Here is a 25915-nt window from a genome sequence, read left to right on the forward strand (position 1 = left end):
AACTGAGGTAGAACAGTTCAAGGAGACTGTGGCATAACGCTATTTTCCATCTGATTTTGGCTGCATTAGTTTTGTTTGTGCAAAAACCTTTATTTATTTATTTATTTATTGTGTGTGTGTGTGTGTGTGTGTGTGTGTGTGTGTGTGTGTGTGTGTGTAATCAACATTTTATTTCTCATAATCCTCTATCCTTTGCTTGGTGTTTGACCAAGCATAGATCTGACAGGTATGTTTTCCCAATTTCCCCTAATTTATTTACAATATCATCCTGTATAGCATTCATTTTAACCATATCTTGGTGTTATAACTAATTTCTGCCAAACTGCTTTCCAGTTTTTTTAGTAATTTTTTGTAAAATGTTGCATTCTTATCCCAAAAGCTTGGATTGTTGGGTTTGTCAGACACTAGATTTTATTGCTCAGTCATTTTTCAGTCATATTAAACTCTTCATGATTCCATTTGGGTTTTCTTGACAAAAATACTAGAGTAATTTGCCATATGATATGATCACTACATTAATAGAGCAGCATTGTGTACTAAGGCTTTATGAATGAATGAAAAGTATTTAACTGTTTACCAGGTCCCAAATACCATACCTCCCCTTCAGGAGTTATGTAATAGTAGTGGTAGATAACACATAGTGCATCGGTGGTCTGGGAAATCTTGGGGATGATAAGGAAGCTGTCAAAAAGCTGATTGGCAAACCTTTTCTAGTAGCATTGATGGCATTGATTTGCAATATATATATATAGGGGAGAGATGACAAGAAGATGGCAAGAGTAGGTGACTGAACCAATTATGAAGAGAGTTAGAGGAGAAACGATAAGTTGTCTTCCAGCTTTTGCTTGAAAACTTCCAGAAAGGGGGATCCCTTGCCATTTGTTAAGCAGCTCATTCCTGTCTTGAATAGTGAATGAGATGAGGTGAGATCTCAGAACAGTTCTGAAGAGTAGGCTTCATCTACTTAAGAGTTTGAGTAGGCCTAAAGGACTTTGAACATACTTAAGTCCCTTTCCTGCTATACTCCCATGACATCATTTTCTCCCCATTTCTCTCAGATATGGCCAACTATGTACTTAGTAATCAAGGTCAATTTCTTGGGTAGTTCCCAAGTTTAGAATGTAATCCCCTCAGCCAATGAGGATGAGAGATGTTTCTAGAGAACTCTTCAGCTTTTTTTATTAAATGGTGACGCCCTCACCATTTCTGAACCACACAGTAACATTGCTTGTTAGGAAATTTATATCAAGCTGAAATCTGTTGCTTTTGTACTTCTATCAGAGTCAATTCTTTCTCTTCTTCACCCTACCAGCATCCTCTTAGGCCAGGTCTTTTATGAATTAAACATCCCCATTTCTAAAGAAAATCCCAATATGGAATGACCTGAAAATTCTTCATCATCCTGGTTTCATAATCGATAACTTGTCTGTTCTTCCTAAGATGTAAGGTCCATTATTAAACAGTGTTTCAGATTTTATCTGATGGCCCACTAATCTGACTCACTATTACTATATCCAAAGGTCTTTAAAACTGTGCATACCTTTTGATCCAGCATCATTATTGGTTCTGTATCCCAAAGAGATCATAAAAGAAGGAAAAGAACCCACAGGTGTAAAAATGTTTGTAGCAGCTCTTTTTGTAGTGGCAAGGAATTGGAAATAGAGTAGATGCTGAATTGGGGAATTGCTGAATAAGTTATGGTATATTAAATTAATGCAATATTATTGTTCTATAAGAAATGAGTAGGCTGATGTCAGAAAAGGCTGGTAAAACTTACATGAACTGATGCTGAGTGAAGTATTCTGAAGTTACTAGAACAGTAACAGCAAGATTATGTGATCAACTATGATAGACTTAGTTCTTCTCAGTAATGTTGTGATCTAAGACAGTTCCAATAGACTTGGAGTGAAAAATGGCATCTGCATCCAGAGAAGGAACTGTGAACACGGAATGTAGATTGAAGCATTGCATTTTCACCTTTTTTTGTTTGTTTGTTTCCTTTTTCTTTATCATGGTTTTTACCCTTTTGATTTGCTTGTTTAAGAAAAATCAAAACAATAAGGAAATATGTTTAAAAGAATTGTACATATGTACAATATCAGATTGTTTGCTTTCTTGGAAGGGGGAGAAGGAGAAAGAAAGAAAATTTGGAACACAAAATCTTACAAAAATGAATATTGAAAACTATCTTTACATGTATTTGGGAATACTCTTGAGGAAAAAATAAGTCAGACTATCACTACCCTTAGTTCTGTATATTATGCCTCTCCTCATGTACCTTAAGTTTATTTTAGCATTTTTTTTTTTTTTTTTTGCCATATTGCACTGTTGACTAATCATTGAATATGCAGTTGACTAAACTCCTCACATCTAAGATAAATTTCTATCCAGCCAAATCTTCTCAAGAATGTACTTCTGGAGTTTTTTGCAAACTTTGTTAATATCTTGTCAGATATTTTAGAATCCTGACTGCTCACTTATTGCATTGTCTGACCTTTGCAGATTTATGCCATCTGTTCATTTGGTGATCTTGTTCTACTTTAAAAAAAATAAGGTGATTGGTCAGATTTATATCCAGGAATAAACCCAGAACCCAGGGATACTTTGATGGAGATCTTATTCCAGGTTGACATTGAACTTTAATCAACTTGACTCTTTATTGACTGGGCTCAACCAATCAATCAACACGTATTTATTAAACACATTCTACATGCTAGGCAGCAGGAATGCAAGTACAAAGAAGAAAACAGTTTCTGCTAGTGGTGATCTTACATTCTAATGGGGAAAGACACAAGAGTCCACTCTGATTTAACCCAAAGAACAGAATGGAAGTTTATCAAATGCTTAGTCAAAAATCTAAATAAATCACTTTTACAGTATGCTTTCTACTTAACTAGTTTTGTCATTCTCTCCAAAAAGGAAATGAAGTTATCTGCCATGACCTGTTCTCACTTAAGCTATGCTGGTTCTTTATAATCACTGTTTCCTTTTCTAGGTGGTCACTTCCTTTTAATAATACATTTTAGAATTTTACCCAGATTCATAGTCAAACTTACTACCCTGTAGTTGGAAGGTTTAATTCTCTCTTGGTTTTAGAAAATTGGGTGATAGCTCTCTTTCTCCAGTTCTGTGGGAATGGTCCCATTCTCCACAAGCTTTCAAAATATCCCTGGGAGTGGTTCAGCAGTTACTTTTAGTATCCTAGTATCCTAGAGTGTATCCTTTGTAGTTCATCAAGACCAAGGAACTTGAATTGAAGAAGAGCCAGAGGTTTTCTTACTGTTTTCTTACATATTTTGGGTGTCAGTTTCTGTTAGCCATTTTTTATTTCATATTGCCCAGCATAAAAATCATTCTCCTTGAAGTACAAGCAGATTAAGACTTGAGCTGTTCTGCCTTTCGTCAGCAGTAATATTGTCCCATTCACTTGGAGCAGCAATTCCATCTTTTAGAAGCTCCTTTTATCTACAGTATAATTCAAGTTATTATGTGTTATAAATATATTATAACATATTAATATGTGCTAATATACTAATATACCTATGTGAGAAGGATGGAAGGAGTCTCCATTGTTCATCCTTGTAAAGGAAAAGATTGTCCTGTTTCTCCTAGTCATTCTTAGCAAGATTCTTGCCAGAGTCCTTTTTAATTGGCTGATTAATCACCTGGAAGATGGTCCCTCTGTCTGAGAGTCAGTGTGGCTTCAGAAAAGATTAAAGAACAGTCAACATGGTGTTTGCTGCCTAACACCTCTAGGAGATATACCAGGAGAGAACAGAGTTCTGTATCCAAGACCTTCAGCATTGTCAGTTGTGAGGGCTTGGGGAAGATCATGGAGAAATCGGGTTGCCCAGAGAAGTTCATCAGCATTGTACCCCAGTTTCACAATGGCGTGGATTCTGGATGAAGGATGATGCTCTCGTGTTTTTCCAGTCACCTAAGGAGAGAAGTCAGGATTATGTACCTGCTCCCCTGCTTTTCAGCAAGAAGTTTTCCATGTTGTCAGACACCTTCAGTGAGGAAGAAAATGGCATAAAGATCAGCTTCTGCACTGAGGTAAACTAACTTGAAAAGATCGCAGCGGAGGGACTGTTGGTATATGACAAATTTTTCATTTGCAGGTGATTTTCTCTAAAGCTGAGATACATGCTAATTTTGGCTTGACGGTCAATACTAAGAAAAAAAGAGAGATTCTCCACCAACCAACACCAGCCAATCATTGGTCACAGTAAATGAAGAAATTTTGAATGCTGTGGACAAATTCACTTATCCCAGCAGTCTGCTCTCCAGGGCTGTCCAGATAGATAATGAAATTGATGCTTATATCACCAGAGCTAGCTCAGTATTTGGTAAACTCCAAAAAAAAGTGTGAGAGAAGCTGCCTACCTGACTTATTTAAGAGCCATCATGCTAATGACTGTTGTATGCCTGTGAAACCCGGATGATCTATCACTGCTCTGTCAGAAAATTGAACTGCTTCTACTTGAATTGTCTCACATACTGAAGATCATCTGGTAAGATAAGGCACTGAGCTCCCGGCTGAATTGCCTAGTGTTCAGACTCATAGGTAAAGAACAAAACTTGGTGAGCTGGCCACATAGTTTGAATGACAACTGTAGGCTTACCCAAAAGATTATTTTATGGTGTTTTATGCTGATGAGTAAAAGTGGTATAAGGACACTTTTAAGGTCTCTCTGAAGAATTTTTGTATTGACCCTGACACAAGACCACCTAGCATGTTATGCCCACATCAAAGATGATCTGTGAGCAAAGCCCAAAGGAAATATGAGCTGCGAAAACCAGACCCGCTTTCACTCTAAATGTTCCAATGGACCACTTGTGCTCAACCTGAGATAGAGCCTTATAAGCCCTACCCGTACTCCAAGATGAACAACAATATAACAAATATTTTGTGTATATGTGGAGAGAGATGCAAGATAGATGGGTTTTGTGGCAATATTGTGCCCAGATTTTAACACATTTAACCTCTTCCCTCCCATCTTCTTTTGGTGCCTTCAAAACCTGATTTGGTTGATTTATTTACCTTGTTCCTTCTAACAGCTTCCCTGTATTTTCCACATTTCATTTTTGAGAGTTTCTCATTCCTCTAGCACTATTTTCTCTGTTGAACCTTATTTCATGGAATAAGATTCTTGAATTTTACTCATCTCTTGAAATCTACTCTCTCCCTATGCTGTGACAGACCATGTTTGCTTTTTCCTCTTCTCCATCACAAATGGTAAAATAAGGTTGTTGCTTTTCTTCCAGAATTTCCTATCTTTCTGTGCTTGTTCAAATCAAGTTTAGAATAGCAGTTTCCCTTATAATTTGTCTTTTGAATAGGGAAAGGAAAACAAGCATTTATCAACAGCTGGTTTTAGCAGAGAGTTGCAGCAGGTATAGGGCAGAGAAAACTGAAGAAATGACAAAACTCTCTGTCTGCTGTGTACAAGCTCTCTTGTGAGCCAATTTCCTATAGAAAGGAGTGAGTGGGCACTTGATAGTTTGTATTCAGGGGGAGTGCTACATAGAAGCTTGTGGTTGTTACTGTTGTATGTAGCTGTACTGAGTCGTGATGGCCAGGAGTGAGTGAGAAGAAATCTTGAAGCCATACAAGCAAGAATTTTTGCCTGATAGCTAACCACCAACCAAGGGAGCTGTTCTCTATTCGTTAACTCTGATTTATCCTGTCTGTTATCTGGCTTGTACACAGTTGTTTGCATGTTTTCTCCTTCATCAGATTGTGAGCTCTTTGAAGTCCAAAGATGGTCTTATGCCTTTCTTACTATCACCAGCACAGTGCCTTACTATTTACCATAGTAAATGCTTTTTGAATGATTCACAATATCACTATTTTGATGTATTGTTTGCACTACTCATGGAAACAAGTGGTATACTGAATCCTTCCTCAGTAGAAAATAGTCCCCTTGAGGACAGGAATGCTTTGGGTTTGGGCTTTCTCTGTATTCCCAGTTCCTCAAAAAAAAAAAAAAAACAGGTACTTTTCAGATGTTTATTTTATTAAATTGACATGTAGGTTTTAAGAGGAAGGTCCTTTTTCATAAAGGAAAGTATATTATGAAAGGAAAGGTTAACTTTTGCTAGCCAAGTGTTCTGCTGCTGTGTAGGTTAATGCTTAATAAATATTTGACTGGCAGCTAAAATCAACACCTAACAGGAACTGGAAAACTATCTAGTAGATATGCTGGTTTCAAATACGGTCTGAAGAGGTTCTCACTGGGACTTGAGCTTGAGCCCAGGGTTTCAATTATATAATGAGTAACTATGGCGGACCAAATAAATGAACTTAAAAGTATCAGGAAAACTGATCATCAAATTAGATTTTGCGGCCAAGAATGCTTTCACAGTGGCTTGTATTTGCCATCTTGTAAAGTAGACTGAACTAGGTGGCAAGGACTCCAGTCTGCCAGTTCAGTTAATCTAACATATATATTAAGCTGCTGCAATGTGCAAGACCCTGGATTAGGTGTTGGGGAGGGGCACATATAGGACTCAGCTGGAAGTGCTCTGGAAGCTTAGGATCTAATGAGAACATTCCACATGGGCTATGTGCACAGCTATGTGCACAAATAACTAGCATAGAAGAGAGAACGTGTTAAGTGACATGAGGAATTTAAAGAGGGAGAGATTAGTAAGCAGCTATGTGACCTTGGACTAATAGATTGCTTAGCTTTTTTTCTAGCCTGTAGAGACAGACTTTCTCTAAGGTTTCTGTAATTGTGTGGTTTTCGATTTCCAAGCTTTAGCCCTAATTTTTAGAAGTTTCCTAGGAGGATGTGACTAATCTCTTTCTCCCATCCCTTCTTGATCTCCCAAAATGAGGGAGACAGAAGATTGAAGATCCCTGGTTCATATGTAAAATGTTGCAATCCTGAGGTTAGTCCTGAACATCATGCAGAAGAAATCTTTAGAACAAGTAAAATGAAGCCAAGTGGGTATATTTGGTGTGAGTGATCCTCACCAGGAGACTATTTCAAAGAGAATAATAATTACTATTCCATATATCCATTTTGCTTTATGGTTTACGAAGCATCTTTGACCAGAAAAGAAGTGCCTTTTTTTTTTTTAAAGGTAAAGAAACTGGAACCCTGAGATGTTAAAAGACTATTTTCTTTGCATCAATCATGTTACCTTTCCTGCTCTTGTGACTTTTCCCAGCCTTGTCAAAAATCAATTCATTAAAAAGCATTTAAGTGCCTACCAGATAATCAGGCTATGTCCTGAAAGAAGGGAATGAATAGAGAAGGTGAAGAAGTCCTACCCTCAAGGAACTCACATTTTAAAGGGGAATAAAATTTTTTTGTCACTATATGTGAGTAGGGAAGAGATGAGAGGTGGTCTCTGAAGGGCCGGCACTAGCTTAGTGCCTCTGCATTATCCTGGCTTCTCTGGCTTCCTTAAAGACCCAGTTCAATTGTCATTTTGTACAAAGGGTATTTCCTAAATCTTCCAATTATCAAATCTCTTTAGGCTCCCATACTTTTTTTGTGTATGATCATCTCTCCTGTCATTGCCTTTCCCCTAACATCCCCAATAAAGTAGAAAATATTTAAGGACAGGGAAAAACTAATTTGTGTTGGTATTTGTACTATGGTGCTTAGCACATAGTAAGGAATTATATAAATTATATTTAAAATCCTCATTATCATTATTATTCAAGGTCTTTTGACTTGTAAGCGTTCTTTCTACTATACCACACTGCCTCTTGTCATTTCCTGAACAAAACAGTGGACTCAGCTGTAAAATGGAGATAATAATAGCACCTTAACTTTGCAAGGCTGTTAGGAGAATCCAAGGATATAATATTTTGTAAAGTAGTTAGTACAATGCCTCTTCATACATAGTTAGCATTAAGAAATGAGTCTTCACTTCCCCCCTCCCAAACTAAGTGTTGAGTTCTTTCTCCTGTCTTTCCATCACTTTTGAGTGAAGTTGCTCAGTAGCTTGAGTTCCTCCTAAAAAGGCTATATATTAATAGGGAAATTTGACTTGGATTAATGAATTATAGGTTGTTTTTTATGTCTTTTTTTTTTTTTTTTTGAACATGGACATTACATTGTCACAGATCACCACAACAATTAGTTCCCATACTGAGCTCTCTTTCTTCTCACTCACTTTTCTGTTGATTTGGGATGTCATTTTGGAGGGTGATTTGTTAGTAATGTACTGTATTAGACTCTTGCATCAGTATGTTAGTTTGTGCCACAAACACAGCATTGCCCCATGGCTTATATATTTAGCTGTTTATTATTAACACTTGTTAATATTTATTATTATAAATTTGTTATTTAGCTGTTGCTAAATAACCTCCCATTTTTAATTTCCTTTTGGTTTTTGATATTGAACCTTCTGAAATGGAAGCAGGCATAAAGCAATCTTTTGAAAGCCTATTTCTTGCTTCCTTGGAAACAGCAAAAGAAGGGACAGAATTTTTTTTAACCCTATCTCTGATTTAAAATGCTATTGCTTTTTGTATGTTTTTTAAAAACAGCTTGGCTTTCCTCATCTACCTTCCATCCTCAAATTCATGTTGCCTGTTATCATCTAAATTATGTACATCATTTAGTGCCTTTGGTGTCCAAACAGATATTTTAAAAACAAAGGTGCTTCTTCCCTTTCTCTTAAGGGAGAATCACTGAATTTATTTTTTCTTTGGCATGTAATTTTTAAAAAGCTGATCCACCTTAAGTTATATTACTAATGTGGAGTCATGTGAATCATAGGAGTCATCTGAATCATAGGACTGAAAGGAGACTTAGAGATCATCTAATAATATTAATTGATTAATTCTCTTTCTCAAAGAAGATCAAAATAGCATCATCAAAATGTACAATGTGTCTGACTGGCTGATCAGATTCTGGAAGGTTTTCCCATAGGTAGGACACAAATGATCCATATGAACATTCAGTGGAGATGCAACTAACATTTCTTTTTTGAGTTTCTGCAATTCTGCTTCACTCATAGAATAAAGCACATATGTTGCACGTTCTCTTGCCAGTGTCTCATGTCACGCAATCGATTCCAAAGTTCTTCACAGAGACCTTGAATGTGTCCTTGTATTGCTTCTTCTGACCACCATGTGAGTGCTTGTGTTACATGAGTTCTCCTTAAAAAGGTCTTTTAGGCAGGAGTAAGTTTGGCATTTGTACAATATAGATACTAAGTAATTGGAATGACTCTCAATGCAGTAAGTAGCATTGTATGCTTGGCAGTTTAGTGCAAGAAACGACCTCAGTGTCCAGAGCCTCATTTTGCTGGGTGATCTTCAGAGTCTTCCTAAGACAATTCGACTGTAAGTGATTTCATTTTCCTGGCATGGTGCTGGTAGACTGTCCAGGTTTTACAGGAATATAACTAGAGGTCATTGCAAAGGCTTTCTTGACCTTCAGTTTAGTAGGCAATCTAACACCCTTATCTGGCAATGGCTGCACCAGTCTCATCATCCCTGGAAAGTATACTGCCAAGGTAAGTGAATTTATTATCCACAGTGTTCACTATTTCAACTTTGCTGTTCCAGGGGTTTTGTGTATGGATATTGTATTGGTGGTTGGGGAAAAATCGGTATATATACAAGTTAACTTAATTTTGCTCTTAGTGTTAATTCTTAGACCAAAACTAGCACAGGCAGCAGAGAATTGAGCTATATATTGCCACACTGTGACTTCAGAGTTTTCATTGAGCACACAATTATCTGCAAACAAAAAAATCACGTGCCAGTTCCCTCTACTTTAGTCTTGGCTTGTAGCCTTATAGTATACAATGTAGTGTAATGATTTGTCCAGGGACCCAAAAGAAGTTAGCAAAGTGTCAGCCATCAGGCAAAAAGAAAAAAAAGGACATAATAATAGATAATATTTATAGTACTTACTATGAGCCAAGAGCTTACCCTGTCATAACTATATTGTGGTATGGCATTAGTGTTAGGTTGATTATGACATGGCCACAGCATTTACCTCATGGCATCACTGTTACTAAGGGGAAGTAGACCAAAGCTCTATTTCTTCATTTTTCCCTTGAATCCAGATCTACTTCTTGTTCTATTACATCATGCTGTATTAATAACCCAATAAAAGTTAAAACTGGTATTCAATGAAAATGCTCATTTTGAACTGAAAAAAAAAAATCTGGAAAAGGGAGTTTTAGAGATCATCAGGACCAGTCCGCTTCATTTTATAGGTGAGAGAAATTGAGGCTTGGAGAGGAGAACTGATTTTGCCCAAATTCATATACCTACTTAATCCTTAGTCAGAACTTAACCATGATGTAAGAAAATCCAAGAATGGATGGCAACTATAATTTTTAAAATTATAGCTCTCTGCCTGTGGGATACTTGACAAAGCAGATCATTTACCTATTGCTGGAATGCATTGGGCTGGAACATATCTGCCATTCTTCTCCAAGAAGGCTCCACAGTTATTTTAAGCAGGGAATTGGAAGAGCATTTTCCGTGTTTAAAGGTACAGTGAGGAAGCTAGGTCATCTGAATATATATTTTTCAGCTCCCCTTCTCTGTTTCCCTTTGTCTCTTCCTTCATGAGAAGAAGGGGAAAAAAAAGCTAGTTGTAGACATATTTCTGTCCTTTCTTTGATGATGGTCCTCCTGTCTTTCTTTCCCAACTAATAAAAGTTGTCTTTGGAAGCCAATCATTCCAGTGGAAATCTGATCGTAAAATTATTTAGACTAGAAAAGCTATCCTGAAGTCACCTTATCCTGTCTGGTGGTTTTGACAAGATTGATTCTCAAAGTATTCCAAAACAAGATAGTTTAGTAGGTTATCCAAGGAAGCATCCTTGATAACAATTTTATGGGGAGCTTAAATTTTCTGTTGTAACCTAAATTTTAAAAAGCAATCAGCTATGGTAGAGAGAAATTCATTCAGGGAATGTTTTCAAATGCCACGTCCTTCATGTCCTTCATGGTGTGACCTTGGGAAAATGACTTAATTACTCAAAATGTCAGTTTCCCCATTTGTAAAATGTGGTTGATAGTACTATAATACATAAATAATATAACCTCCCAGAGTTGTTTGAAAGCTAGGTAAGGTAAGGTTTTATAAATAATTTGGCAGAACTTAAGAAGCCTTGTGCAATTCCTTGAGCAAGTTGACGTTGTTCTCTGAGATAGTATTTTGAATATTCCAAGTATTAAAATTATGTGAAATGTTGAATACTTCAAGTAATTTCTTTAGCTTACTTAGGAGTATGGCCTCAAAATATTCCCTTGATATAGCCACTCATGTTTTTCTTCCCTAATATCAGAAGAAAGTTAGTTGACACAAAAATATTATGATTTTACTCAGAAATGAACATTTTCATCTGACTATCAGTCTTTTCTTTGCCTTGTGGCTAAAAAAAAACCCAAACAACTCATCCAAAGCTTGGTCTTTTGAGGTAGTCTTAAATTCTAGAGAGGAAATGCCCATGTATAATAATAATAGATGAGGTCCAATGTACTGCACAGGATAGAAATATTATAAGAGCAAAGATTCTTAGGCTAAAATATAGTGTATCCAGCCAGGTTAAAACTTCCTTATTCTCACTAAGTAGCAAGAATGGATGAGTAAATGCTGTTTTTGTGAATGTAAATCAGGGAGCTCATGATGTCTTGGGGTGTAAATGAGGGAGTAGACCCAATTCTTTGTGCTTTGCTGGCCTCTGGGAGGTGGAGCTATGGCATATATGGAGCTTGGCAGCTATGACTGGCTGGGGTTTCAGGCTGAATGGAGGGATCTTAACTCAGCTAATCTAGTGGGAAATCTCCAATCCAGAAACACCTGGAAATCTAAGAAATGCCAATGATCAGTTAAGCTATAAATTGACTTCACTGTTGCTTTGGATTTGAATTTTCCTTTTACTAAGTATATATTTCAGTCCTCTGGTAAATAAGGGAAAACCACTAAGAGAAGGATCACCTAAAATTAGAAGTTTTCTAGACCTGAAGCTTGGTTAATACTTATAACCCTAAGTGACCCGAATGACAGTGCTTTACCCTAGCTCTGTAGACTGGGAGGTGAAGCCATCAATAGACAGAGGAAAGCCCAGCCCAGATCAGGAAACTGTGGCCAGGGTCACAGAGTCAGTTAAGGATTCCAGTGGGAAAGACTGACTCTTATATCCCATTCCCTTTATCATCTAGTGTACCATATAAAGTTGGTCAAGATCCCTGAAAATGTGGGGAAGGAGCTGCTAAGCATATATTCTCTTTCCTTGGTGCTTTTCATCTTGACCCATCTGATCTGAGGAGTAATGACTACTTTTGTCCTCAGGAAGAACCAGTTAGGTTTTTTTTTTTCTTAAACTTCCTAGCTTCCTTGAAGCTCCAACAAAAATCCTATCTTTTAGTGAAAGCCTTTTCTAACTCTAATTCTAGTGCCTTCCCTCTATTAATTATCTCTTATTTATCCTATGTATGGTTTGTCTGTATTTGTTTGCATGTTGGTTCTTCCTTTAGCTTGTGTTATTTGTCTCTTTTTGTATTCTAGCTTGATTTGCAAATGAAGAACCAAGCACATATTAGGGGCTTAATACATGCTTATTGATTTAATTTAGCTGCTCCAGAAATGACCACTGATTTAAACTTTTATCCTCCATCGCTGGTGAGACTGAACTCTATGATTCTGTTTTCTGAAGTAAAGGCAGGAAATAATGTGAATGTACCAGTTGTAAAACAAAACTAGCCTATGAGTGTCCAGGTTTGCCCAAAAAGATAAATCAAGGGTTTTCGATTGCTGTATGGAAGCATTCTCCTTTTTACAGAAAGAACGCCAATTGATTTCCTTTTGAAGTAAGCATCTTGTGATATAATTGAGGTGCATGTCAGATAATTTTTTAAGAAATATGTTTTTGGGCACAATGGGGTAGACTGGCCTTTTATATCATCACCTTAAATTGGTGCATTGTTGGAGCTGGGACAGAGCACCTGACTTGGAGTCTGGGAGCCCTGAGTTGTGTGACCCTGGGCAAGTCACAGCACTTCATTTGCCTTAGTTTCTTATAAAATGAAGAAAGAAATCGCAAACTACAATTTCCTTTGCCAAGAAAGCCTCCAATGGGGTCACAAAGAGTCTGACAGGATGGGAACAAACAAACAACAATAAACATAGGAGGAAATAGGCTCTAAAAGTGGTTTTACTTCTGGGTTGCATTCCTAGCATCAGAGGAAAGATGTAAGCCTGTTTCTTCCCACCTCCAGGTCCCAAGTCCTCAATAAAGGGCTCCATTTCATGAAACATTTAAATATCATAGCATATTATTTTTACATTGCTTTGTAAAATAAGTATGTCCTTCTTCCTCTGCTAAGCAGAGAAATGGGGGTGATGAAGGGAGGTGCTTCAGTAAGCTAACCACACACCAACCGAGTCTGACTCTGCCTTCCATCCCCAATGTTCTTCACCTTGGCAAAATACAGGAGATGCATGAAGGAAGTGTTTGTGTCACACTGAAGGCCTCATTGAGCAGGGAGCAGAAGAGGTGGTCCAGCACTTGAGAGGCCTGCTGCCAACCCGGGAAAGCTTTGCCCACCCACCCGAGAGAGCCTTGTCCATGTAGCTGTGAGCTCTGCCCATCTGCCTGGGAGAGTCCTGCCTGCCCTGCTCTGATGAGTCAGCCCTTCAGGGGAAGGGGAGGCTGCTGCTAGAAAAAGGGGTGAGGGCTAGGGAGAAAGGGAGGCTCCCAGACAGGAAAGGAGCCAGAGCCGTGGAAGAGGCTGAGGAGGAGCTGGTTTTGGACAGCCGCCCAGATCTGCTTCCTTCCCCTGACAGCATGGCTCTGCTGGCAACCAGCCATCTCCCACTGACTATGGTACATGATTCTTTTCCTTGCTCTCCCTTTGCCCTCCCTGCTCCTGACCAGGTGTGCGGGCAGGAAGAGCAGGGAGAAGGACCCTTGCTGTCGCTGAGACCACACTCTCCAGCCTTCCACCTGGGTGTCTTTTCTCATTGGGTAGAGAAATTTGTATGTCCTGTGTACCATATGCCCAGCCAAGCATATCTCCCAAGCCTCATCAAAGTATCACACAGAATTAGAGCAGGGCCTCGCAAGTCTGGTGGTCCAGGCTCATTAATGAGGCATTAAGTAACTTGTTTAGAGACTCACAGAGTTGTAACTTGAATCCAAGTCCTCTGACAGCCAATCCATTTCTCTATCTGCTAGACCTTTTCTGCTCCTTAAGGATTCGAAAGGTTCATCTCAACAGTGTTGTTTTCCAGTTGTGTCCAATTCTTCATGGCCCCATTTGGGTTTTCTTAGCAAAGATATTAGAATGATTTACCATTTTCTTCTCCAGATTATTTTGCATATGGGGAAATTTGAGGCAAACAGGGTTACATGACTTGCCCAATAACAGTAAGAATCTGGGGCTGGATTTGAGAACTTGCCAGTTCTCAGCCCAGATTCTTTGCACTATGGTAGATCTAGCTGCTACCTTAACAATAGAGGACTCCTACTAGCAGCCCCATGTAAAGGAGGCATTCTTTATTTAGGGACAACTATGCTGCTGGGCCTTGAGGTACAAGAAGGTCCAAGTTACCTGGTCTAGAAGTGTTGGTTCCTGGTATGTTTGTTTTTATTTACCATCAGAAGGTAGAATGTGGTTGTATTTCTCCTTTTCTACTTGAGGGTCTATGCTCTTGATCTGTTAAGGATCGTCAAGGGGATTTTTAAGTGTGCCTAAATTGGGATCTCTGTCCCCTCACTGGCTGCTGTGAATTTGATTCAATCCTCAGGTCTACCTGTCTGATTTCTACTCCCATTTTGAACTTGGAACCTCCATTTTGGACTCCATCCTAGGACTGCCCCCAAACCTATCCTTTAGCAGACTCTTTGACTAAGGGAGTCTGTTATTTGTTTTTTATGACAAGTGGCCAGATGCCCCTTTGCAGTGATTATAGGCTTTTAAATGGATTCACTATGTGGGATAAGTATGATTCCTACTGATCCCAGAGCTTGCTGAAAAACACTAAGATCAATCCATCTGTGAAAATGAGTCATTAAAGTACTTAGACTCCAGCAGGAAAGACAACTTAAAAAACTATTTCAGATTTGTTATAGACAATTGAAGTATATTATGATACCCTTTTGGCCCCTGAAGTGCCATCACAATTTTTCTGCCATTTACGAGTTCCATTTTTGTCACTTGGACTAGGTAGTATTAGTGTACTAGAATATATTCCTCTGGCTCCAAGCTTCCAATCAATACATCCAGCTCAGTTAGACTAGCTTCTTTGTCCTTTCATTTCAATGACTTCATGGGTGATATCTTGATTGGTGAGTGAATTGTAGTTAAGTGAGATTGGATGGCACAAAATCATGGGATTTACTCCCTCTTTTTTTTTGAAGTTCAGAGGCAGGATAAAAGTCAAAAAAGTTGGGGGTGGCCATGGGATGGATATATATACACGCACATACACATGATGTCCTTAATACTTAAGTTCACCTCAACACCTGCTTCAGCTGCCTTCATGGCTGTTGGAACAAATTGTTCTCATCCTCTGGGACCTCATAGAGCCTTGTTTTATATGTCTCCCACATTTGTCATATGTGTCAAAGTAGGTTTTGTCACTTAAGCCTAATGGACTATCTTAGTCCATCTCTGTACAACAAGATAGAGTTGTTGGGTCTCTCAGACTGGGAATTCTTTTTGAGCATGCATGAGTTAAATTGGATGGTCTCTGGGATCTCTTATTTATTTTTAATTTTCCACATACACGTAAAGATAGTTTTCAACATTTCATTTGTGCCAAAACCTTGAGATCCAAGTTTTTCTCCTTCCTCCCCAAAACAGCAAGCAGTCCAATATAGACTGAAACATATCTCCATATTTGCCATGCTGCGCAAGAAAAATCAGACCAAAAAGAGGGGGGAAACCATGAGAAAAAAACTAACCAAACAAACAAAAAGTGAAATTAGTAAAATTTCTTAGGAATCCTGCCAGTCCTCAGGGCCTAACTCAGTTGCTACTGCCTCCAGGAACTCTCTCTGACAATTTTCTTCTACTCTCTGTAGTAGGTAATGAGTCCATTCTGAGACCTCTTAGAACATTTCTTTTATATGTCTCCTACCTTTGTCATTTATGTCTTTGTATGTCACAGCTTCCACTGGTTTGTAGTCTTCATGATGACACTTAGTAAAAACTTGATCCATGTTGAAATTGAACCTACATGCTGATGTGAGCTTTGTCATTTATACCATTTTGGAGCCGCCACCATCTATGAAGGGAGGGGGGAAATATGGTATGTGGTTTTCACATCCTGGCAGGTCAGTCCCTCCAAAAGTGGCAGTGCCCAGTGTTAGCTAATTCACTATTAAAAGTAAGCCAGAGTCTAATTTCCCTCTGCCAGCTTTGTGATAGGACAGGCTCTCTGCTTGATTTCAGCCTGTTCTGATTTTCTTTGACCCGGATCCTCCCTTTCTGCCCTTCAGCTGCTGTGTATCAGTTCCTGAGTATTCTCTTGGTTTTAATCTACCAAAGTATCCACTTAAGATGAAGTCCTTCATGATTGTGGTTGTATTGTTGTTTTGACTATCCTGCTCCTTTCCTCCAAGTTCTTAATTTCAGAAGGTCGTCCTTGGGGGGCAGCATGCAGCTTGCTGCTTCTGAATGTTAACCCTTACTTTGGGCTTCCTGTCCAGAGAATACAGCCGGTCAGATTTCTGGCCTCCACAAAAGAAGCATGTAGTTTCATAGAGGTCTCATGTTCTGATGGATGATTTGAGCAGGGTTAGCTGATAAAAGGCTACTTTTTTTTTCCTGGACTCTTTTCTGTCTTTTTTGTGACTTCCAGAAATTGAAGTCACAAAAATTGTGCCCCGATCTCTCTCTTTAAAATGAAATTGGTACTGGTTTATTCCTACCCATTAGCGGGGAGAATGGAGCAAGCATTTATATGTATTATATTTCAGCTACATTCAACATTTTACAAAATACTATCTCATTTAATCCTCACAACAACCTTGCAAAGTTGGTGGTATTATACCCATTTTACAGATGTGGAAAATTGAGGCAGGGTCACACACTATCTGAGGCCATGTTTGAAGTCCAATTCTCCAATTCTAGATCCAGAACTCTGTTTACTGCTAAATGCCATAGTAGACAATTAAAAAAAAAATTTTTTTAAGTTGATGAGATTTGTTAGTTGGTACTCTTATTGGAGTAAAAAAAAAATCAGAATTCTTTCACTATTCAGAAAAGCCTCTTCTATTTTAGAAAGCATCTGAGCATATTGTTCAGGAATTCTTAGCTCACGGATCGGATCGTTTTCGTTTCTAGGATATGTGGGGTATTGTGTGTATTTGAGCAGTATTGATTGAGATAATAAGAGGAAAGGAGAAGAGCTGGAAAAGTATCAGAAGTGACATCTTACCCATGAAAATTTCTTTGTAGTCTGGACTTTGAGACTTGTGTCCAGCCTGCCATGTGTTGTGGATCTCTCAGGTGCAGGGAAGGGACCCAGAAGTGCAGAAATTCTCGAGGTGTCAGTTATAGGGCTGAAGTGATATTCCTGTGGTCCAGGAGGCAGTGGAGGAAGTGGGGATTATGGTGGGAGGAGCTGCTCTTCTGCCTGTTTGCCATGGGCTTCACTGTATAAATAAGGAGAGGATGAGAGCCCAGAGATAACAGAACAGCTTCATGTTAACAATGTTAAGGAAACTCTTATCTCAGTTTTTCTGGGCCTTATAGAGCAATCCCAGAAGAGTCCAGCTTCATGGTAAATCTGTTATAAAGACTCCTCCCCTTAACTTAAGAGCCATTTCTCTCTTGAAATTTTCCTTACTGATTCTCAGTCCTTTCTCTTCTCTTGATTCCCTCCCTTGCTTCCTCCCAGCACCATGGCTGAATTTCTTTGCACTTTTAAAATTTTGCTTTGCATTTTAATTGTATATTTATATCAGAGATGCTAGGTTGCATAAGAGCAGTGGCTGGGTATTGTTTGTAGAATTTGGTCAGCGTGTTTGTGGCTCTGTTTAGAGTAGAGGTGGTGCTCCAGTGAAACTAATTCACCTTCCAGGAGTGCTTGTTTCATTGAGGTCAAAGTTATTTGTATTTCCTCCTTATTGTCATCTTATTTGAAAGTCATGCTTCCAATCCACCTTCAATAGAGCAAGTAAATCACAAATCGACTATACTATCTCATGTGGCCCATCTTTGGTGTACTGAGTTGATCACATATCTAACTCTTTCTGCTCATTCATCTTCCAAAAAAATTGCTGCTTAATTGGTTGTTGTTGATGATCCATTGTGATCACAGTCTTGGTCCTTGCCTTTGTGATTGGCCTTTATCCATTAACAACTGCTAAATGGATTGATAAAGTGGCTGCCACAGTTGATAGTCTGACTCCAGCTGCCAATGTCATTTTCTTCTCTTCAAGGATGGATGTAAAGAATTCAAATAATAAATTATTTTCCAAATTTAAATATCACTCTTAGCATTGTCCCTTGTGATTCACCAAATAGCCAGTCTTTTGTTCAGATCTTTCTTTACTTTAGTGGAGTTCTCCTACTTTGGCTAATAATAGTTCATTTTATTGTTGGCAAATCACATATGTCCCAACCATTCTATTACTCGAGAAGTAGAAGTTGTCATTCTCGTTATTTATAAATGTGTAATCTTAGCGAGACCCATAGATGTTAAATAACTAGCCTGTGACCACAGGTCCATCCATAAAGAACTAGCTGTTCCCATCTCCCTTTGGGCCTTCCTTTTTCTCTATGAAGCAGCAACTCAACCAAATCTACAACCGTGCCGTGATGAAGGATTTGCCCGTAGTTTGCAAGAGTCCATATCTCTCTGGGACTCATTGTACATTCTATTCTCTTCTGACCACCTCTTTTTGTTAGGGGCGGAGTAGAGCAAAGAGATTTTCTAGTTCTTGTTAACATGCCATTTTACCAACTCTTCCTTTCCCTAAATATTGTTCTTGTTGAGGTTACTTTGCTTGGCAAAAATCATTGGTTAGAATCGCCTACCTTCATTTAGTTTTTAGTGTGGCCAAGTGATTTTTGAAAGAGCTCATTTTCCCCTTTAAAAAAATTTTTCTCTTTAATGCAGCTTCTGAGAAGAGATTCCCCTCTGCCAGGAAGCTGACCTGAAGGCATCAGCAAGCCAGAGGAATCCCTTGCTTCTAAAGGTGGAAAACACGGGTAAGCATATGCTAGATAAAATTGATTCTAGGTCATTGGTGGCTCAGAGTGGAAGAACCTGCACAATTCAAAGTAACTTTTCTATTAGTGGAGGAAGAGCATAAGGGTGAGAAGCAGAGGACCCTTACCATGAGTGTGATCTTCTAGAGGGCTTCTTTTTGATCATTGGTATTTTTCCTTTCCTGTTAAGAGAGGGAATGTTATGCCACAGTCTCCTTGAACTTTTCTATCTCAGTTTCCTAGTTTCCCTAATTGTCCTGACTGAGTTTCCCTGAATTGTTGCACTTTAAGTTTCCTTAACTGTTTTGCCTCAATCCCCTTAGTTGTAAAACCCTCCTCTGGTTCATTAAGATTGAGGACTATTTTCTCTAAGGTTATAAATTGTCAATGTGAGACTCAAGATGAGGGGAAGATCAGACTTCCTGGCTCCTAACTCCTTCTGCCCTCAAGAATTTATGACACTACCCTTCTAAATATTCCAAAAGATAAGACTATCCCGGATACTTCTTTGACATCTTTACTTCTGTTTATTCAGACATCCTGACTCTGGCTTCCTAATAGGAATTTATAGCCTCTCCCCATCCTGCCAGAACCATATGGTTCTGAAAACTTCCCACTCTTTTCTTTGTTTCAAAGTCATCTAAAAGAGTTGGGATTCTCACATTAGTCACTGGATACTTTGAGACGAGAGTCCTGTCCAGTCAGTTATTCTCTCCAATTAATAAAATATTAAAAACTCTCTAATCTCTATCTTGCCTCAGTTTCTCCAGCATTACAGGAAGAAGGGAGGAAGAAGGAAAGGAAGAGATGTAGATCAGGTTATCTTCAGGGTAGCTTTTAACTCTAAAATTTTTTAATCTTATGAATTTTGAGTCTTTAAAACTATAAACCTTAACAGTGTGGGGAAACTTAGTTTCTAATAATATTATTAAATAGTTTATGAGCACTTTTAAAAATGTTTGTTTTGAGCAGTTTCCCTAACTTATAGGATTATTGAAGTCATTGAAGGGAATTGCTACTGACCGGGTACATCTGTAATTTCAGGAGACATTTTAACAGAATCTTGTGCTACTGTTGTGAAGTAGGTGGAGAGAAGAGGCGTAGGTAGTAGCAGACTTCATTGCATTAGTAACCAATCAGGGACCAATGGATCAGTAATGCCAGCCTGGAATAATCTTTTGAATGGCCTTCTGTTCCTGTTCAGCACTTATCTGTATTGTGCTTTTTACATATCATATAAAGGATGAAAAAAGCTATAAATCAAATTCTTACATGGCATGAATCTAAAATTGATGGCCCATGCATTAGATGAGATAACTGGGGACCCAAAAAATGGTCTGTGGTAATATGCAGAGGAAATTTAATAAGGATCAGTGTTAAATTATAGATCTAGAAAGGGACCTTGAAGATAATTGAATGTAAGTCTTTGTTTTTATTCATGGATAAAGTAATACCTATGGGAATATCTTGACCACTGTGGGCCCAGTGAAGGTCAGAGCCACTTAAAGAGTGTTGTGTTCTCTTTTGAATACTTTTTAAAAGGAACATTGACAATTGGAGCATGTCCCGAGAACATGTAGAGACAATAAGAGAGCCCATGAAGAATACTTTTTCCCAGAGATTTAGAATGAACCTGATAGCTGTATTTAAATTTTTGAAAGGCTTTCATGTGCAAGTCAGTTTTAACGCTTAGCCTGCAAATATGAAATATAGATTATACCAATGTACAAAGATAAGTAAATTCAAAATAATTTCCAGAAGGGGAGAGGGAAAGCACCATGGTTTTAAGGAATCTTCACTTACAAAGTGATGCTTTAAAGTAAGCTAAGCAGGGATGAGTAGGAAATGAGTAGCCTGGGAGCTAGCTAAGGATCCAGAAGCACAGATGAAAATGTTGGAGATGTGGTTCAGAACAGTTTGGCTTGAACTCTCAGTATAGAGGGGAGTGAGTTGAAATGTGACAGGAAGGTACCTGGGAACAAGAAGTCAAAGGCTTTAAGCCCCAGGCTCAGGAGTTTGTAATTTTCTTTGAAGCAGGGAAAAGCCACTGAGAATTTTTGAGCAGTTTGAGTGACATGTTCTAGGTCACAGTCAGACATTTGTTCCAGGAATATTAATTTGGCAGCCATAAAGAGAAAAGATTGGAGTATTGTGAAACCACAATTGAGAAGACCTTTTAGTTGGCTGTTAAAATAGTCACTGGTGAAACGTGTTTGGAATCTGAATTAAGGTTGTGGTTCTGTTAAGAGAGGAGAGTGGATAAGACTGACAAAGCAAAACATGGGGAATGATTTATGGGAGGGATAGTGAAGACGCATGGATGACAAATCTGGAACACTAGAAGAATCCCTCCAGGGCTTGGGATGTGATAGGCCCTTAATAAATGTTTATTGAATTGAAGAATAGGTAGGTTTGGAGGAGGGTAATGGATTTTAGGGGAAACGCAATTGCATTCTGTTTGGGATATGCTGAGTTTGATAATGTCAACAAGACAAGGATAGAAGTCCAGAGGGAAACTAATATAGGACTGGAGTTGAGAGAGATTCTGAACAAAATGTGTACATTTGGAAGTAATAGGTACATAAATAATAATTGAATCCATGAGAGTTGGTGAGATATCAAAGAGGAAGTATGTATAAAGGAGGAGCAGAGGAAGATTTAGAATGATAAATAATTGTGATTAATTGGCTAGAAGTGGTACTGACTGTGTGGGAAGGATGTAGGAGGGAGAAAAAGTTTTTCCTTATGGCCATCAAAGTCCTAGAGTCTATCTACCGAGTTGGCATTGGGACCCCAGGGCTACCCAGAGTCTCTGCCCAGCTGTGAAGATGAGGATTCTTGCTGGATCTAAAACATGCATCTATCATTCTGAGCACAGAATTAGTTCTAAGGGTTATTCATAATTATTTGATACCCATCCTCTAGCCTCGCTCTCCTGATACAGTGAGAACTGGGGGTGGGAAGTGTTTGCACCCAGAGACCTACTTTCCATATCCACTCCCTGATTTCTAGCTTCTCTAAGGGCACCTGACCATTAACTCAAACTTCCTGCTGCACATCTGTTCAATGAGTGCCCTTTGCTCTCACATTCATACCCAGGGATTAGAATTCTTTCACCAAACCACCAATTCTTGGACATGATGTTATCTTTTTTTTCTTTTTTTTTTTTTTTTTTTCAATAGCCCTGCTGTTTATTCTGCATCAAGATGATAGATGCAGCTGTGTCTATTTTTTTGTAAATACAAATATATCTGTAATTTGTAAATCAGCGTTAGCTGTAGGAAGAATGGTTAATTACTATTAACTTCTTTTCATCTAAGAGAGTGCTTGTCAAATAGCATTTATTAAGGGTTTAATTTATATTAACAACTATGCTTAATGCTGGGAATGCAGGAACAAGCTTCTGTCCCCAAGAAGCTCACGTTCAGGTGAAGGCAATTTTTGACACACAAAATGTATGTGGAAGTGTACAGTCTAAATGAGAGGCCGTCACCAAGCAGTGGAGGAACTTGGAAAGGTTAACTTTGAGCTGAGCCCTCAAGGAAATTAGGGGGCCCAGATATGTTGGGAGGACATTCCAGAGGGGAGTGTTCTCTGTAAGGACATAGCTAGTTAGGTCTGGGAGGCAATTGGATTCTCTGGAAAGGGGACAGAGGGATGAGATTAGAGGCCTTTAAAAGCCATAAGAAAGATCAAATTTATTCAGGGTGAGGGAGTGGGGAGAGAGTCTCTGTTTTTAAGAAAATCATTTTGACAGTTGAGTGGACTGGAGTTTAGAGAGCCCTGAGGCAGGAAGTCCAACTAAATGGTTGTCTTGAGATGATTAGAGTTTACACCAAAGAATATAAGGCCTAAGAAGATTAGGGGGAGGGGCAAGTCAAAAGGGCTTTAAATGCCAAATAGAGGTTTTTATATTTGATTCTGAACATAATTCTGAGCCACTGGAGTTTATGGGAATAGAGCTTGAGATGATCAGATTTGTAGGTTAGAAAGAGCTCTCCATCAAAGAATAGACTAGAGAGGCAAGAGATGAGATAGACCAAACAGAAAGCTATTGTAATCATGCAGATCTGAGATAAGGACTTACACCAAGATAAAGTGTTAACAGCTTTTTTTGTTGTTACAATTTAGTCATTTCTGTTATGTTTGACTCTGTGAACCCTTGAGGGATTTTCTTGATAAAGATACTGGAGTAGATTGCCTTTTCCTTCTCTGGCTCATTTTACAGATGAGGAAACTGAGGCAAAAGATGAAGTGACTTGCCTAGGGTCCTACAGGCAGTAAGTATCTGAGGCTGGATTTGAACTCAGGAAGATGAGTTTTTCTGGCTCTCAAGGAGACCCCTAAAGCACAGCCCTGTGCAACACTTGCCTTTAACAATAAGGTCTCAGCAGAGAAGACAGAACAGAAGTGGCTCATGGAGGGAAACAGGATAGGAGTGTCATGAAAACCTCAGAAGATCCTGCAGGATCAAAGCTGGAAAAAGGCTGGGAAGGATTGGGGTTGGGGCAATCCCATTAAATTTAGCTATTAAGAGCTTATTGGTAACTTTTGGAGAGAGCATTTGGGGTTGTAGAGATTGGAAGCCAGGTTTGAAGGCATTAAGAAGAAAGCGAGAGGAAAGGAAGTTGAGACACATGGTCGGTGAACTCTGTTAAAGGGGGAGAAAAGATAAAGAATCAAGAGCTAGCAGAAATGGATCAAGTTTTGGGGGGGGGGAATGGAGTAGATATAAGCACATTTGTAAGCATCAGGGAAGCCACCATTTAAGAGGAAGAGATTGAAGCTAAGTGAAGGTGGGGATTGATAAAAGAGGCCTTCCACTGGAGAAGGTAGGATAGAATGGGATCATTTGTGCCTGAGGACTACTTGATTTTGTGTGATAGAGGGACAGCTAGTTAGTGCAATGGATAAAGCCCCAATCCTGACGTCAGGAAGACCTGAGTTCAAATCTAGCCTCCACTTCCTAGCTGTGTGACCCTGGGCAAGTCACTTAACTCTAATTGCCTTAGCAAAAAAAAAAAAAAATAGAACGAAAGAAAGAAAAAAGAAATAGTGGCAAAAGGCATCCAGGTCTGGAAAATGGTCTGGCTCAAGAATCTGGTGATTTCTAGGTCTGCCACTTGCATTTTACTTTTGCTCAGGTAACTTCTCCAAGTGACTGAGTGTGGTTAATATTTTCAAGTTCTATGAGATGTAAACTGTTGCCAATCTGTATAAATGGCAGCTATTATTATTATTAATCCTTTCTACTGCCAAATTTTCCTTTTTCCATTAATCATGGCTTCTTTTTCTTTTGTATCTCTTGTTTTTCCTTCTTTAATTAGACCTTACCTTCACTCTGTAGAATTACTTGCCATTGCCACAAAATTTTTCCTTGACTGTTCTTTGTTCTCTGATTATCATTTTTTTTATCTTTCTCCTCTCTTTTACTGCCATATTTCAAGTAGAAATATTCTCTACTTCTTACCTTTTAACATTCTTGGTTTCTGGCTTTCCACTTCACTAGTACTACTTAGTAAACTGATCCATTGATCTTTTTGACTAATCTCATCTTTAATTCCCACACTGTGCTTCTATCACACTGCATTCTTAAAATTCTTCTACCTATCTGACTTAGGTGTTTAACAAAGAGTTTACACATTTCTTTTTCTCTTTCTGTTGACTTATCTCAAGGCTTCAGGCAGTATCTCTGTGTTGGTAATTTTTTTTCCCTCTGGGCACTACTTCTATATTTTCAACTTACTGTTAGGTAGTTCCTCCTCGACTTTACACAAATCCTTTGTATCCAGAACAAGAGTTTTATCATCTCCATCTGTATCTCCTCTTAATCTCTTATCATGCTCTCAGGGAACAAAATTTCCATCATGTCCTAATTATCCCAAGTTTGCAACCTAAGAGTTTTCATATATATATACACACACACACACACACACACACACACAAACCTAGGAGTTTTTAAAAATTTCTTCTCTCTCTCTCTCTTCATTTTGTCCCTTCCCTTTTCCCAGTTTCAAAGCCCTATTATGTTTTGAACCCACTGTGGCACTCCTACAACCATAGATGCTTAGGCCCCTTCATCTCTTTTCACCTAAAATATTCTAATAGATCCTTAAGTAGAACAGTTATTCTCCCCTCCAATATATTTCTAATTCAATCCATCCTCTGCTCAAATGCTGCCCAAATGGTCTTCCAAAACACTTCTAGAGTCACATCTTCTTGATAATACAAAAACTTTTGAGTTTTTGTTACCCACTGAATAAAGTACAAACTGCTGACTAGACTCCAAGGCCCACCATGATCTGTCTCCTGTATGAGCTCTGTATTATATACTATACATTCTTGCCAAACTGACCTTCTGCTTTTCTTTCTCCATCTCCTTCTTGCTTATTCCTTCTCTGTCCATTTTTATCCCATGTCTAGAATGGACTTTTCCTCTCTGGATTGTATTTTAATCTGCTCAGGCCAAATCCATGATTTTTGCCTAGAATGTGAGCTCTTCCTGTTTACTTTCCTCAAATACTTCCCCACCTCTCTTTTTTTGCGATTTTTTTCACCCTCCTTTATATCGTAGTCATTTGCATGTTTGCTCTCTTTTTGTCTTTGTTATTTTGTATGTTCCTTCAGAGCGGGACCTTTATTCTATATATTTTTGCATCCTCAGCACAATACCTAGCCTTAACAAGTTTGTTGTTATTGAACTGAAGCGATGAAATCCTCCCACAAAGTGATTTAACCTTTGATTTTTGTGTGTTT

General features: G+C 38.6%; 1 protein-coding gene across 7 annotated transcripts in view; it reads left to right on the forward strand.

The window, feature by feature from the left end:
- The window catches only part of ZNF697 (zinc finger protein 697), a 42752-nt gene that overhangs the window by 10226 nt on the left and 6611 nt on the right, over positions 1-25915 (forward strand). For 6 of the 7 annotated variants that reach the window (XM_074263244.1, XM_074263249.1, XM_074263250.1 and 3 more), the window contains exon 2: positions 19068-19159. The gene's annotated coding sequence lies outside the window, so the exon portion shown is untranslated. Of the gene's footprint in view, positions 1-118; positions 17727-19067; positions 19160-25915 lie in introns of those variants that run through there. The other variant, XM_074263246.1, reaches the window with a different exon arrangement.

The sequence above is a fragment of the Sminthopsis crassicaudata genome, chromosome 4 (genome assembly GCF_048593235.1).
Source record: "Sminthopsis crassicaudata isolate SCR6 chromosome 4, ASM4859323v1, whole genome shotgun sequence".
NCBI lineage: Eukaryota > Metazoa > Chordata > Mammalia > Dasyuromorphia > Dasyuridae > Sminthopsis > Sminthopsis crassicaudata.